General features: G+C 36.8%; 1 non-coding gene across 1 annotated transcript; it reads left to right on the top strand.

The window, feature by feature from the left end:
• Positions 1 to 371: 371 nt before the first annotated feature.
• On the top strand, positions 372 to 478 carry LOC122151107. The gene has a single exon (XR_006163977.1). It is a non-coding gene; the product is annotated as a U6 spliceosomal RNA (small nuclear RNA).
• The last annotated feature ends 6,384 nt before the right edge of the window (positions 479 to 6,862 follow it).

Consider the following 6,862-nt stretch of genomic DNA (forward strand, 5'->3'; position numbering starts at 1 on the left):
AAAGACTTCTTGAGAATCTGATTAAAGAAATATACCATCTACTTCTACATGTTGCTTACCACTTAAGAGTCTCATAGAGAACACAGAGCCTTGGTAAATAATTTTTGTCCTAAATTTTGGCAGTCTACTTCTGAAAAAATTGTCCAGTGAATACTTTATGAATAGTAGAGGAACATTGATACATTGCCTGACGATGCACCCCTTAGGTTGAAGGCAATCAAAATACAACTGAAGAAAAGCAGCTTCCTCAAAGTAGAGTTGACCTTAATGACTTGGAGGGAGTAAAGCTTTTTCAGATCTTCATTTGCTAACGTGGCATGACTCAAAAAGAGAAAAAACAGCTGGAAACATCCATTAATAATCAAAATGTGGTGCTTGCTTCGGCAGCACATATACTAAAATTGGAACGATACAGAGAAGATTAGCATGGCCCCTGCGCAAGGATGACACGCAAATTCATGAAGCGTTCCATATTTTTTTTATGTGAATGATCAGAATTCCCAGGTCTATAGTAGAGCTGACAAGGGGCAAGGTTGTGGTCACTGCTTGGTCACAGCCAGCTACCAAGAGTGACCAAGTAGTTGCACCTGTGGGCTTGGGACCATAATCTCAGGGGACATCAAGCTCAATTGGCATAACATACTATACAAAACATTGTTCCACCTCCTACTTTGGCGAGTAGTGACTGGGATCTTAAAAGCTAGCAAGCTGCCATCTAGATGCAATGATAGGTCAACAGTGCAATTCAAAGGAATCAACCCTTTTTTTGGTCTTCCTTATTCATTGTCCAGCTTTCACATGCATATGAGGCACCTGAAAATACCATGGCTTGGGTTAGACACACCTTAGTGTTCAAGGTAACATCTTTGCTCTTCAACACTCTGAAAAGGTCTTTTGCAGCAGATGTTCCCAGTGCAATATAACGTCTGATTTCTTGACTACTGCTTCCATGGGGGGAGCTCTGGTAGCGTAGTGCCTAAGGCACTTGGCTGCTAACCAGAAGGCTTGTGGTTCAAACCCACCAGCCACACCTCGGAAGGAAGATGGGGCAATCTACTTCCATAGCGAGTTGTTATTGTTGTTATGTGCCCTTTGCGAGTTGGACCCGACTCATAGTGACCCCTCCTTGGGTTTCCAAGGCAGTATCACCATAGGAGTAGATTGCCCAACCTTCCTTCTGAGGAGTGGCTGGTGGGTTTGAACTGCCAGCCTCTGGTTAGCTGCCAAATGCCTTAGGTACAACACTACCAGAGCTCCTAGTGATACTACCTTGGAAACCCAAGGAGGGGTTGCTGTGAGTCGGGTCCAACTCAACAGCACATAACAACAACAAGCTTCCATGGGTGTTGATTGTGGATTCAAGTAAAATGAACTCCCTGACAACTTCAAACTTCTCCCTTTATCATGATGTTGTTTATTGGTCCAGTTGTGAGGATTTTTATTTTCTTTATGTTGAGGTATAATCCATACTAAACACTGCAGTCTTTGATCTTCATCAGTAAGTAAAGTCATCTTCACTTTCAGCAAGTAAGGTTGTTTCATCTGCATATTGCAGGTTATCAATGAGCCTTCCTCCAATCCTGATGTCCTGTTCTTCTTCATATAGTCCAGCTTTGCTCTATTCTTCTTCATATAGTCCAGCTTCTCGATTATTTACTCAGCACACAGATTGAACAAGGATGGTGAAAGGGTATAACCTTGACATACATCATTCTTGATTTTAAACCATACAGTATTCCCTTGTTCTTTTTTTTTTTTAAAAAAAAACTGCCTTTTGGTCTATGTACAGGTTCCTCATGACCACAATTAAGTGTTCTGGAATTCCCAGTCTTCACAGTGTTAGCCATAATTTCTTATGGTCTACACAGTCAAATGTTACTCTTTGTTTAGTTTATCAGTGTTGTTGATTTTATTAATATTTTCAAAGAAGCAACTTCTAGTCTTGATTTCTTCTATTGTCTTTGTATTTTCTGTTTTATTTATTTCTACTGAAATCTTTATTATTATTTTCTTCTGGTGACTGTCACCTTTTTTTGCTGCTCTTTTTCTAACTGTTGGAGATGTTGGGTTAAAGTGTTGATTTTGGCTCTATCTTCTTTTTTTGGTCTGTGCATTTATTGCTATAAATTTCCCTCTGATCACTGCTTTTGCTATGTCCCAAAGATTTTGGTATGTTGTGTTTTTATTCTTATTTAATTCAAGGACATTTTTAATTTCCTTTTTTATTTCTTCTATTATCCCATAGTTTACTCAGTTTCCATGTGTTTGTTCTTTTCTGTTATCTTCCCATTGCCAATTTCTAATTTGATAGCATTGTGATCTGAGAAGTATTTCAATGTTTTTAAATTTGTTGAGGCTTGCTTTGTGGCCTGACATATGGTCTATCCTGGACAATGTTACATGTGTATTGGAAAAGAATGTATATTGCACTGCTTTGAAGTGAAGTGCTCTGTTTGATGACTACAAGGTCAAGTTGGCTGATGATATTGTTTAGTTCTTCTGTGTCTTTGTTGAGTCTCTTTCTAATTGTTCTATCTCTCATTGAAAGTGGTTTATTAAAGTCTCCTATTATTACTGTGGAGTCATCTATTTGTCTTTTCAATTCTGTTAAATTCTGACTTATGCATTTTGGGGATCTTTCCTTGTGTGCATAGATATTTATTATGTTATGTTCTCTTGTTCAATTGATTCTTTAATTATGATATAATGTCCTTCCTTGTTTCCTATGGTGATTTTTGTCTTAAAGTCTGTTTTATCAGAAATTAATATTTCCATTCCTGATCTTTTTTGATTGCCATTTATTCCCCAACCTTTGATTTTTCAGTCTATTTTTGTCTTTGTGTCAGAAATGAGTCTCTTGTAAACAGCATATCAATGGGTCATGTTTTCTTATCTAGTCTGCAATTATCTGTCTCTTGAGTGGTACATTTAATCCATTTATATTCAGTGTAATTATCAACAAGTACTAATTTATTGCTGTCATTTTATTATATGTCTTTCATGGTGTTGCTAATTTCTTTGATCCATACAATTTTCTGTGCTGAGCTTATTTTGTTTAGGAATTATGTTATTTCTTTTGTTGCTGTTGCTTTAATATTTGTTAAATGTTTGTTCCTCTCCTCTTTATTTTGATGCAAAAAGTATTATTTTTCTCTGAGGTTACCTGTGATTTATAAATTTCTTCCCAAGTTTAGAACAGTTCATTCTAACTCACAAATGTCTTGACTTCCTCTCCATTTGGAAATTCTGTACCTACACTATTTATCTGTTCTTTTTGGTTTACCAAATGATGTCTCTGGTTCCCTGTTTAGTCTTGTGAGATTATTTTACTTTGGATATTTCCATGATTGGGTTGGTTTCTGGGTTATGTCATCATGTGGGTTAGTCATCAATTGTTGTCTGGTATTATTGGTTCTCTGTCTGAGGGACTCCCTTTAACATCTCTTTTAAGACTGGCTTGATTTTAACAAAATTCCTTAATTCTGTTTATCTGGAAATGTCCTAAATTCACCATCATATTGAAGGACAATTTTGCTGGGTATATAATTCTTGGTTGACAGGTTTTTTTCTTTCAGGTTTTATAGATATCATTCCATTACCTTCTTGCCTGCATGGTGTCTGCTGAGAAATCAGAGCTTAGTCTTATTGGTGCACCCTATAGGTAACTTTTTGCTTTTCCTATGCTGCTTTCAGGATTCTTTCTTTGTCTTTGGTTTTGGTGAGTTTGATGATGACATATCTTGGTGATTTTCTTTTGGGATCTATCCTGTTTGGGTTTCATTGAACTTCTTGAAAGGATATATTCTCATCTTTCATCATATCATGGAAATTTTCTTCCAACAAATCTTCAACAGTTTTCTCTGTGATATTATTTGTCTCTTCCTGTTCTGGAATTCTGATTACATGGAAGTTATTCCTTTTGTTGTTATCCCACAAAACTTTTAGGCTTCCTTTATTTTGTTTTGATCTTTTTTTCTGATTAATCTCTTAACAAAGTAGTATTGAGGTATCTGTCTTCAATCTCACTAACTCTGTCTTGTATTAATTTGATTATACTCCTTTGCCCATTCAATATGTTGTCTATTTCTGAAATCTTAACATAAATATTCTGGATTTCTTTTGATATGGTTTATAATTTTTGTTCATTTTGTCAATTTGTTATTGTATTGTTTTCCTAAAATGTTCCAGAGTTTTTTTCTGTGTTTTCCTTAAATTTGTCAGTTTTTTTTTCTTTGCTTTACCTTCCAATCCATTGAAAGTATCTGAATATAATTCTTTTGAATCCCTTGAAAGTACCTGAATATAATTCTTTTGAATTCCTTATCAGGGAGTTCCAATGCTGCTTCTTCCTCAGGGATGTTTTTCAGATCTGTATCCTGGCCCCTTGTTTATACTATTTTATCTTGCTTCTTTGTGTGGACTAGGAGAATTAGTTGCCTCTGAAACATTGTGATGTCATTTTATTTATATTTAATTGGTGATTGTATGTTGGTGTGATTTGCCCAAGATTTTTTCTTCTTTATTTTCTTTTGATATATCTAAGTTAGCAGGGCTACTGTGGTTCTTTCTTAGCTACCTGGAAGCATTTAGGCACTCATCACCTGTCTCCTGGTGAGTGTGATAGAAAAGGAGAGTGTGTGCACAGATCTCTATTAGCTGTTTGTGAAGAGCAGTTCAGGGTGACTTGTACTAGTAGCAGCCACTATCTATCATTGGTCAATTGGTTCATAAGCAAGTGGTAGCCCTCATCCAGTGGGTGGGAGTGTAGGAGTGTGGATATGGTTGGGTAGTGTGAGCACAGCAGCTGTCTCCCACTCAAACACAAACAAAAAAAAACTACCAAAAATATAAAAACAAGCAAACAAAAAACACAAACCACATAAATAAAAAGCAATAATTACAAAAAAAAAAAAAAACAATAATTGGGAAGAAATATTTTTAAAAAGACAAAAGAAAGATAAATAGAAGAATAGGAAAAAAAAAAACAAACCTCACACTATCTTGGAGGTGAGGAATAAGAGAAAAGAGCAAGAGAAAAAGGATAATAAAGAAAAAAAAAAGGCGAAAACTTCAAAAAAAAAAAAAAAAAAAAAAGATGCACTGAGAAGAGCCAAAAGAAAGAAAAGAAAAAAAGGGAATCAGCAAATGGGAAAAGGTAAAATAAAAATAAAAACAAGAACCAGGGAAAGGAAAGAGGGGGAAAAAAAAGAAAAGAAAAGAGGAAGAAACAAGTGAATAATTTTAAAATAAACAAGAACAGAGCTGGGGTAGAAGCAGGGTACCCAGAATCTGTCAGGGCACACAGACTGGGATAGGATTCCTGCTAGTCCATTGTGTGGGTGGATGTGGAGGATGGCCACATCTCCATTCACCAAGAGGGTGTGGGGTACAAGAGTAACTAGGGGAATATTACACCTTTCTAGACATCAGCCTCTAGTGTGGTTATCTGTGCTGTCCTCAGCAAGTGGAGCCTATTCTTAATTTACTGCCCAGGTTGGAACATCATTGTGAATATTCAAAATGGCCACACTGCTTGCAAATATTCGAAATGGTTGTGCCCTCAGGACAGCAGCTAGTCCATAGCTCTGTTTGTCTCCTTATTCACTGTTTTGCTTTCTAGTCATCAGTCACCTGTGCAGTTGCCCATGCAGTTTTCAGCAAGCAGAGCTGATTCTTAGGTTGCTGCCCAGATCATAACGTTACTTGTAAGTATTCAAATTGGCTGTTTCATCAGCACAGCTGTCAGTCTGCAGCTCCATTTGTCTCCTTATTCATTGTTTTCATTCAGGTTCTTCTAACCCAAACCAAACAAACTCACTGCTGTCGAGTCAGATCTGGCTCACAGCAACCTCTCTTTGGGTTTGCAAAGCAGTATCACTATGGAAGCAGATTGCCCAACCTTCCTTCTGAGGAGTGGCTGGTGGGTTTGAACTGTCAACCTTCTGGTTAGTGGTCAAATGCCTTAGGCACTACACCACCCACATCTTTATCCTTCCCTTCAAAGCTCAGGGTTCAAAGATTATCTTCTCTGTCTGTTTGAATTGATTTCTCATTTCTTTGTTGCAGTGGGTCTATGTAGCTTGTCTGCCTATATCTCCATCTTGCCAGAAATCCTCAAGTAAATTTTTGCTGACGATAATTAATATTTGCAGCAGTAAATTGGGAGGGAACTTCCAGAAATTCAAGCTGGATTCAGAAGACAAAGTAGAATGGGGGATATCATTGTTGATGTCAGATGGATCTTGGCTGAAAGCAGAGAATAACAGGAAAATATTTACCTGTGTTTTGCTTACTATGCAAAGATTCTCCACTGTATGGGTCATGACAAATTATGAATTGCATTGCAAAGAATGGAATTCCAGAACACTTAATTGTGCTCATGAGAAACCTATACATAGACAAAGAGGCCTTCTTTCTGAAAGAACATGGAGATCCTATGTGTTTTAAAATCAGAAAAAGTGTGTGACAGGGTTGTATCCTTTCGCTATACTTATTCATGCTGAGCAAATAATCTGAGAAGTTGGACTATACGAACAAGAGTGCAACATTGGAGGAAGACTCATTAACAAATTGTGATATCAAGATGATACAACCTTGCTTGCTGAAAATGAAGATGACTTGAAGCACTTATCAATGAAAATCAAAGTCTACAGCTTTCAGTATGGATTACACTTCCACGTAAAGAAAACAAGTATCCTCACAACTCAACCAACAAGCAACATCATGATAAATGTAGGAAATATTGGACTTGTCAAGCATTTAATTTTGGTTGACTTCACAATCAACACCCATGGAAGTAGCAGTCAAGAAATCAAAAGATGTATGGTATTGGGCAAATCTGAAAAAGACTTCTTGAAAGTGC

The sequence above is a fragment of the Orycteropus afer genome, unplaced genomic scaffold, assembly GCF_000298275.1.
Source record: "Orycteropus afer afer isolate SDZICR_OR568_19922 unplaced genomic scaffold, OryAfe1.0 scaffold00302, whole genome shotgun sequence".
Lineage (NCBI taxonomy): Eukaryota > Metazoa > Chordata > Mammalia > Tubulidentata > Orycteropodidae > Orycteropus > Orycteropus afer.